Genomic DNA, 10,393 nt, shown 5'->3' on the forward strand with positions numbered 1-10,393 from the left:
AGCGCTTTCGAGACAAATTATTGAACCTGGCTGAGGCATTATTTTCCTTGGGCTATAGGCTTACCGTTTTTTCAATTTTTCAGGAAAATTATTCTAGTCCTATTTGTTTATTTATCGGGTAAATGAGCCTCAGCACGTGCGTGGGGAGTGATTTACGTGAAGAACCAGCGCTTTCGAGACAAATTATTGAACCTGGCTGAGGCATTACTTTCCTTGGGCTATAGGCTTACCGTTTTTTCAATTTTTCAGGAAAATTATTTTAGCCCTATTTGTTTATTTATCGGTTAAAAGAGCCTCAGCACGTGCGTGGGGAGTGATTTACGTGAAGAACCAGCGCTTTCGAGACAAATTATTGAACCTGGCTGAGGCATTATTTTCCTTGGGCTATAGGCTTACCGTTTTTTCAATTCTTCAGGAAAATTATTCTAGCCATATTTCTTTATTTATCGGTAAATGAGCCTCAGCACGTGCATGGGGAGTGATTTACGTGAAGAACCAGCGCTTTCGAGACAAATTAGTGAACCTGGCTGAGGCATTATTTTCCTTGGGCTATAGGCTTACCATTTTTTCAATTTTTCAGGAAAATTATTTTAGCCCTATTTGTTTATTTATCGGTAAAAAGAGCCCCAGCACGTGCGTGGGGAGTGATTTACGTGAAGAACCAGCGCTTTCGAGACAAATTATTAAACATGGCTGAGGCATTATTTTCCTTGGGCTATAGGCTTACCGTTTTTTCAATTTTTCAGGAAAATTATTCTAGCCATATTTCTTTATTTATCGGGTAAATGAGCCTCAGCACGTGCGTGGGGAGTGATTTACGTGAAGAACCAGCGCTTTCGAGACAAATTATTGAACCTGGCTGAGGCATTATTTTCCTTGGGCTATATGCTTACCGTTCTTTCAATTTTTCAGGAAAATTATTCTAGCCCTATTTGTTTATTTATCGGGTAAATGAGCCTCAGCACGTGCGTGGGGAGTGATTTACGTGAAGAACCAGCGCTTTCGAGACAAATTATTGAACCTGGCTGAGGCATTATTTTCCTTGGGCTATAGGCTTACCGTTTTTTCAATTTTTCAGGAAAATTATTCTAGCCATATTTCTTTATTTATCGGGTAAATGAGCCTCAGCACGTCCGTGGGGAGTGATTTACGTGAAGAACCAGCGCTTTCGAGACAAATTATTGAACCTGGCTGAGGCATTATTTTCCTTGGGCTATAGGCTTACCGTTTTTTCAATTTTTCAGGAAAATTATTCTAGCCATATTTCTTTATTTATCGGGTAAATGAGCCTCAGCACGTGCGTGGGGAGTGATTTACGTGACGAACCAGCGCTTTCGAGACAAATTATTGAACCTGGCTGAGGCATTATTTTCCTTGGGCTATAGGCTTACCATTTTTTCAATTTTTCAGGAAAATTATTTTAGCCCTATTTGTTTATTTATCGGTTAAAAGAGCCCCAGCACGTGCGTGGGGAGTGATTTACGTGAAGAACCAGCGCTTTCGAGACAAATTATTGAACATGGCTGAGGCATTATTTTCCTTGGGCTATAGGCTTACCGTTTTTTCAATTTTTCAGGAAAATTATTCTAGCCATATTTCTTTATTTATCGGGTAAATGAGCCTCAGCACGTGCGTGGGGAGTGATTTACGTGAAGAACCAGCGCTTTCGAGACAAATTATTGAACCTGGCTGAGGCATTATTTTCCTTGGGCTATATGCTTACCGTTTTTTCAATTTTTCAGGAAATTTATTCTAGCCCTATTTGTTTATTTATCGGGTAAATGAGCCTCAGCACGTGCGTGGGGAGTGATTTACGTGAAGAACCAGCGCTTTCGAGACGAATTATTGAACCTGGCTGAGGCATTATTTTCCTTGGGCTATAGGCTTACCGTTTTTTCAATTTTTCAGGAAAATTATTCTAGCCATATTTGTTTATTTATCGGGTAAATGAGCCTCAGCACGTGCGTGGGGAGTGATTTACGTGAAGAACCAGCGCTTTCGGGACAAATTATTGAACCTGGCTGAGGCTATATTTTCCTTGGGCTATATATAGGCTTACCGTTTTTTCAATTTTTCAGGAAAATTATTCCAGCCCTATTTGTTTATTTATCGGGTAAATGAGCCTCAGCACGTGCGTGGGGAGTGATTTACGCAAAGAACCAGCGCTTTCGAGACAAATTATTGAACCTGGCTGAGGCATTACTTTCCATGAGCTATAGGCTTACCGTTTTTTCAATTTTTCAGGAAAGTTATTCTAGCCCTATTTGTTTATTTATCGGGTAAATGAGCCTCAGCACGTGCGTGGGGAGTGATTTACGTGAAGAACCAGCGCTTTCGAGACAAATTATTGAACCTGGCTGAGGCATTACTTTCCTTGGGCTATAGGCTTACCGTTTTTTCAATTTTTCAGGAAAATTATTTTAGCCCTATTTGTTTATTTATCGGTTAAAAGAGCCTCAGCACGTGCGTGGGGAGTGATTTACGTGAAGAACCAGCGCTTTCGAGACAAATTATTGAACCTGGCTGAGGCATTATTTTCCTTGGGCTATAGGCTTACCGTTTTTTCAATTTTTCAGGAAAATTATTCTAGTCCTATTTGTTTATTTATCGGGTAAATGAGCCTCAGCACGTGCGTGGGGAGTGATTTACGTGAAGAACCAGCGCTTTCGAGACAAATTATTGAACCTGGCTGAGGCATTACTTTCCTTGGGCTATAGGCTTACCGTTTTTTCAATTTTTCAGGAAAATTATTTTAGCCCTATTTGTTTATTTATCGGTTAAAAGAGCCTCAGCACGTGCGTGGGGAGTGATTTACGTGAAGAACCAGCGCTTTCGAGACAAATTATTGAACCTGGCTGAGGCATTATTTTCCTTGGGCTATAGGCTTACCGTTTTTTCAATTCTTCAGGAAAATTATTCTAGACATATTTCTTTATTTATCGGTAAATGAGCCTCAGCACGTGCATGGGGAGTGATTTACGTGAAGAACCAGCGCTTTCGAGACAAATTAGTGAACCTGGCTGAGGCATTATTTTCCTTGGGCTATAGGCTTACCATTTTTTCAATTTTTCAGGAAAATTATTTTAGCCCTATTTGTTTATTTATCGGTAAAAAGAGCCCCAGCACGTGCGTGGGGAGTGATTTACGTGAAGAACCAGCGCTTTCGAGACAAATTATTAAACATGGCTGAGGCATTATTTTCCTTGGGCTATAGGCTTACCGTTTTTTCAATTTTTCAGGAAAATTATTCTAGCCATATTTCTTTATTTATCGGGTAAATGAGCCTCAGCACGTGCGTGGGGAGTGATTTACGTGAAGAACCAGCGCTTTCGAGACAAATTATTGAACCTGGCTGAGGCATTATTTTCCTTGGGCTATATGCTTACCGTTCTTTCAATTTTTCAGGAAAATTATTCTAGCCCTATTTGTTTATTTATCGGGTAAATGAGCCTCAGCACGTGCGTGGGGAGTGATTTACGTGAAGAACCAGCGCTTTCGAGACAAATTATTGAACCTGGCTGAGGCATTATTTTCCTTGGGCTATAGGCTTACCGTTTTTTCAATTTTTCAGGAAAATTATTCTAGCCATATTTCTTTATTTATCGGGTAAATGAGCCTCAGCACGTCCGTGGGGAGTGATTTACGTGAAGAACCAGCGCTTTCGAGACAAATTATTGAACCTGGCTGAGGCATTATTTTCCTTGGGCTATAGGCTTACCGTTTTTTCAATTTTTCAGGAAAATTATTCTAGCCATATTTCTTTATTTATCGGGTAAATGAGCCTCAGCACGTGCGTGGGGAGTGATTTACGTGACGAACCAGCGCTTTCGAGACAAATTATTGAACCTGGCTGAGGCATTATTTTCCTTGGGCTATAGGCTTACCATTTTTTCAATTTTTCAGGAAAATTATTTTAGCCCTATTTGTTTATTTATCGGTTAAAAGAGCCCCAGCACGTGCGTGGGGAGTGATTTACGTGAAGAACCAGCGCTTTCGAGACAAATTATTGAACATGGCTGAGGCATTATTTTCCTTGGGCTATAGGCTTACCGTTTTTTCAATTTTTCAGGAAAATTATTCTAGCCATATTTCTTTATTTATCGGGTAAATGAGCCTCAGCACGTGCGTGGGGAGTGATTTACGTGAAGAACCAGCGCTTTCGAGACAAATTATTGAACCTGGCTGAGGCATTATTTTCCTTGGGCTATATGCTTACCGTTTTTTCAATTTTTCAGGAAATTTATTCTAGCCCTATTTGTTTATTTATCGGGTAAATGAGCCTCAGCACGTGCGTGGGGAGTGATTTACGTGAAGAACCAGCGCTTTCGAGACGAATTATTGAACCTGGCTGAGGCATTATTTTCCTTGGGCTATAGGCTTACCGTTTTTTCAATTTTTCAGGAAAATTATTCTAGCCATATTTCTTTATTTATCGGGTAAATGAGCCTCAGCACGTGCGTGGGGAGTGATTTACGTGAAGAACCAGCGCTTTCGAGACAAATTATTGAACCTGGCTGAGGCATTATTTTCCTTGGGCTATAGGCTTACCGTTTTTTCAATTTTTCAGGAAAATTATTCTAGCCATATTTCTTTATTTATCGGGTAAATGAGCCTCAGCACGTGCGTGGGGAGTGATTTACGTGAAGAACCAGCGCTTTCGAGACAAATTATTGAACCTGGCTGAGGCATTATTTTCCTTGGGCTATATGCTTACCGTTTTTTCAATTTTTCAGGAAAATTATTCTAGCCCTATTTGTTTATTTATCGGGTAAATGAGCCTCAGCACGTGCGTGGGGAGTGATTTACGCAAAGAACCAGCGCTTTCGAGACAAATTATTGAACCTCGCTGAGGCATTACTTTCCTTGAGCTATAGGCTTACCGTTTTTTCAATTTTTCAGGAAAATTATTTTAGCCCTATTTGCTTATTTATCGGCTAAATGAGCCTCAGCACGTGCGTGGGGAGTGATTTACGTGAAGAACCAGCGCTTTCGAGACAAATTATTGAACCTGGCTGAGGCATTACTTTCCTTGGGCTATAGGCTTACCGTTTTTTCAATTTTTCACGAAAATTATTTTAGCCCTATTTGCTTATTTATCGGTTAAAAGAGCCTCAGCACGTGCGTGGGGAGTGATTTACGTTAAGAACCAGCGCTTTCGAGCAAATTATTGAACCTGGCTGAGGCATTATTTTCCTTGGGCTATAGGCTTACCGTTTTTTCAATTTTTCAGGAAAATTATTCAAGCCCGATTTGTTTATTTATCGGGTAAATGAGCCTCAGCACGTGCGTGGGGAGTGATTTACGTGAAGAACCAGCGCTTTCCAGACAAATTATTGAACCTGGCTGAGGCATTACTTTCCTTGGGCTATACGCTTACCGTTTTTTCAATTTTTCAGGAAAATTATTCTAGCCCTATTTGTTTATTTATCAGGTAAATGAGCCTCAGCACGTGCGTGGGGAGTGATTTACGTGAAGAACCAGCGCTTTCGAGACAAATTATTGAACCTGGCTGAGGCATTACTTTCCTTGGGCTATAGGCTTACCGTTTTTTCAATTTTTCAGGAAAATTATTCTAGCCCTATTTGTTTATTTATCGGGTAAATGAGCCTCAGCACGTGCGTGGGGAGTGATTTACGTGAAGAACCAGCGCTTTCGGGACAAATTATTGAACCTGGCTGAGGCTATATTTTCCTTGGGCTATATATAGGCTTACCGTTTTTTCAATTTTTCAGGAAAATTATTCTAGCCCTATTTGTTTATTTATCGGGTAAATGAGCCTCAGCACGTGCGTGGGGAGTGATTTACGCGAAGAACCAGCGCTTTCGAGACAAATTATTGAACCTGGCTGAGGCATTACTTTCCTTGAGCTATAGGCTTACCGTTTTTTCAATTTTTCAGGAAAGTTATTCTAGCCCTATTTGTTTATTTATCGGGTAAATGAGCCTCAGCACGTGCGTGGGGAGTGATTTACGTGAAGAACCAGCGCTTTCGAGACAAATTATTGAACCTGGCTGAGGCATTACTTTCCTTGGGCTTTAGGCTTACCGTATTTCAATTTTTCAGGAAAATTATTTTAGCCCTATTTGTTTATTTATCGGTTAAAAGAGCCTCAGCACGTGCGTGGGGAGTGATTTACGTGAAGAACCAGCGCTTTCGAGACAAATTATTGAACCTGGCTGAGGCATTATTTTCCTTGGGCTATAGGCTTACCGTTTTTTCAATTTTTCAGGAAAATTATTCTAGTCCTATTTGTTTATTTATCGGGTAAATGAGCCTCAGCACGTGCGTGGGGAGTGATTTACGTGAAGAACCAGCGCTTTCGAGACAAATTATTGAACCTGGCTGAGGCATTACTTTCCTTGGGCTATAGGCTTACCGTTTTTTTCAATTTTTCAGGAAAATTATTTTAGCCCTATTTGTTTATTTATCGGTTAAAAGAGCCTCAGCACGTGCGTGGGCAGTGATTTACGTGAAGAACCAGCGCTTTCGAGACAAATTATTGAACCTGGCTGAGGCATTATTTTCCTTGGGCCTTACCGTTTTTTCAGTTTTTCAGGAAAATTATTCTAGCCCTATTTGTTTATTTATCAGGTAAATGAGCCTCAGCACGTGCGTGGGGAGTGATTTACGTGAAGAACCAGCGCTTTCGAGACAAATTATTGAACCTGGCTGAGGCATTACTTTCCTTGGGCTATATATAGGCTTACCGTTTTTTCAATTTTACAGGAAAATTATTCTAGCCCTATTTGTTTATTTATCGGGTAAATGAGCCTCAGCACGTGCGTGGGGAGTGATTTACGCAAAGAACCAGCGCTTTCGAGACAAATTATTGAACCTGGCTGAGGCATTATTTTACTTGGTCTATAGGCTTACCGTTTTTTCAATTTTTCAGGAAAATTATTCTAGCCCGATTTGTTTATTTATCGGGTAAATGAGCCTCAGCACGTGCGTGGGGAGTGATTTACGTGAAGAACCAGCGCTTTCCAGACAAATTATTGAACCTGGCTGAGGCATTACTTTCCTTGGGCTATACGCTTACCGTTTTTTCAATTTTTCAGGAAAATTATTCTAGCCCTATTTGTTTATTTATCAGGTAAATGAGCCTCAGCACGTGCGTGGGGAGTGATTTACGTGAAGAACCAGCGCTTTCGAGACAAATTATTGAACCTGGCTGAGGCATTACTTTCCTTGGGCTATAGGCTTACCGTTTTTTCAATTTTTCAGGAAAATTATTCTAGCCCTATTTGTTTATTTATCGGGTAAATGAGCCTCAGCACGTGCGTGGGGAGTGATTTACGTGAAGAACCAGCGCTTTCCAGACAAATTATTGAACCTGGCTGAGGCTATATTTTCCTTGGGCTATATATAGGCTTACCGTTTTTTCAATTTTTCAGGAAAATTATTCTAGCCCTATTTGTTTATTTATCGGGTAAATGAGCCTCAGCACGTGCGTGGGGAGTGATTTACGCAAAGAACCAGCGCTTTCGAGACAAATTATTGAACCTGGCTGAGGCATTACTTTCCTTGAGCTATAGGCTTACCGTTTTTTCAATTTTTCAGGAAAGTTATTCTAGCCCTATTTGTTTATTTATCGGGTAAATGAGCCTCAGCACGTGCGTGGGGAGTGATTTACGTGAAGAACCAGCGCTTTCGAGACAAATTATTGAACCTGGCTGAGGCATTATTTTCCTTGGGCTATAGGCTTACCGTTTTTTCAATTTTTCAGAAAAATTATTCTAGGCCTATTTGGTTATTTATCGGGTAAATCGGACCAGCACGTGCGTGAGGAGTGATTTACGCGAAGAACAAGCGCTTTCGAGACAAATTATTGAACCTCGCTGAGGCATTATTTTCCTTGGGCAATAGGCTTACCGTTTTTTCAATTTTTCAGGAAAATTATTCTAGCACTATTTGTTTATTTATCGGGTAAATGAGCCTCAGCACGTGCGTGGGGAGTGATTTACGTGAAGAACAAGCGCTTTCGAGACAAATTATTGAACCTGGCTGAGGCATTATTTTCCTTGGGCTATAGGCTTACCGTTTTTTCAATTTTTCAGGAAAATTATTCTAGCCCTATTTGTTTATTTATCGGGTAAATGAGCCTCAGCACGTGCGTGGGGAGTGATTTACGTGAAGAACCAGCGCTTTCGAGACAAATTATTGAACCTGGCTGAGGCTATATTTTCCTTGGGCTATAGGCTTACCGTTTTTTCAATTTTTCAGGAAAATTATTCTATCCCCATTTGTTTATTTATCGGGTAAATGAGCCTGAGCACGTGCGTGGGGAGTGATTTACCCAAAGAACCAGCGCTTTCGAGACAAATTATTGAACCTGGCTGAGGCATTACTTTCCTTGAGCTATAGGCTTACCGTTTTTTCAATTTTTCAGGAAAGTTATTCTAGCCCTATTTGTTTATTTATCGGGTAAATGAGCCTCAGCACGTGCGTGGGGAGTGATTTACGTGAAGAACCAGCGCTTTCGAGACAAATTATTGAACCTGGCTGAGGCATTACTTTCCTTGGGCTATAGGCTTACCGTTTTTTCAATTTTTCAGGAAAATTATTTTAGCCCTATTTGTTTATTTATCGGTTAAAAGAGCCTCAGCACGTGCGTGGGGAGTGATTTACGTGAAGAACCAGCGCTTTCGAGACAAATTATTGAACCTGGCTGAGGCATTATTTTCCTTGGGCTATAGGCTTACCGTTTTTTCAATTTTTCAGGAAAATTATTCTAGTCCTATTTGTTTATTTATCGGGTAAATGAGCCTCAGCACGTGCGTGGGGAGTGATTTACGTGAAGAACCAGCGCTTTCGAGACAAATTATTGAACCTGGCTGAGGCATTACTTTCCTTGGGCTATAGGCTTACCGTTTTTTCAATTTTTCAGGAAAATTATTTTAGCCCTATTTGTTTATTTATCGGTTAAAAGAGCCTCAGCACGTGCGTGGGGAGTGATTTACGTGAAGAACCAGCGCTTTCGAGACAAATTATTGAACCTGGCTGAGGCATTATTTTCCTTGGGCTATAGGCTTACCGTTTTTTCAATTTTTCAGGAAAATTATTCTAGCCATATTTCTTTATTTATCGGGTAAATGAGCCTCAGCACGTGCGTGGGGAGTGATTTACGTGAAGAACCAGCGCTTTCGAGACAAATTATTGAACCTGGCTGAGGCATTATTTTCCTTGGGCTATAGGCTTACCATTTTTTCAATTTTTCAGGAAAATTATTTTAGCCCTATTTGTTTATTTATCGGTTAAAAGAGCGCCAGCACGTGCGTGGGGAGTGATTTACGTGAAGAACCAGCGCTTTCGAGACAAATTATTGAACATGGCTGAGGCATTATTTTCCTTGGGCTATAGGCTTACCGTTTTTTCAATTTTTCAGGAAAATTATTCTAGCCATATTTCTTTATTTATCGGGTAAATGAGCCTCAGCACGTGCGTGGGGAGTGATTTACGTGAAGAACCAGCGCTTTCGAGACAAATTATTGAACCTGGCTGAGGCATTATTTTCCTTGGGCTATATGCTTACCGTTTTTTCAATTTTTCAGGAAAATTATTCTAGCCCTATTTGTTTATTTATCGGGTAAATGAGCCTCAGCACGTGCGTGGGGAGTGATTTACGTGAAGAACCAGCGCTTTCGAGACAAATTATTGAACCTGGCTGAGGCATTATTTTCCTTGGGCTATAGGCTTACCGTTTTTTCAATTTTTCAGGAAAATTATTCTAGCCATATTTCTTTATTTATCGGGTAAATGAGCCTCAGCACGTGCGTGGGGAGTGATTTACGTTAAGAACCAGCGCTTTCGAGCAAATTATTGAACCTGGCTGAGGCATTATTTTACTTGGGCTATAGGCTTACCGTTTTTTCAATTTTTCAGGAAAATTATTTTAGCCCTATTTGTTTATTTATCGGGTAAATGAGCCTCAGCACGTGCGTGGGGAGTGATTTACGTGAAGAACCAGCGCTTTCGAGACAAATTATTGAACCTGGCTGAGGCATTATTTTACTTGGGCTATAGGCTTACCGTTTTTTCAATTTTTCAGGAAAATTATTCAAGCCCGATTTGTTTATTTATCGGGTAAATGAGCCTCAGCACGTGCGTGGGGAGTGATTTACGTGAAGAACCAGCGCTTTAAAGACAAATTATTGAACCTGGCTGAGGCATTACTTTCCTTGGGCTATACGCTTACCGTTTTTTCAATTTTTCAGGAAAATTATTCTAGCCCTATTCGTTTATTTATCAGGTAAATGAGCCTCAGCACGTGCGTGGGGAGTGATTTACGTGAAGAACCAGCGCTTTCGAGACAAATTATTGAACCTGGCTGAGGCATTACTTTCCTTGAGCTATAGGCTTACCGTTTTTTAAATTTTTCAGGAAAGTTATTCTA

The sequence above is a fragment of the Dermacentor variabilis genome, chromosome 7 (genome assembly GCF_050947875.1).
Source record: "Dermacentor variabilis isolate Ectoservices chromosome 7, ASM5094787v1, whole genome shotgun sequence".
Classification (NCBI taxonomy): domain Eukaryota; kingdom Metazoa; phylum Arthropoda; class Arachnida; order Ixodida; family Ixodidae; genus Dermacentor; species Dermacentor variabilis.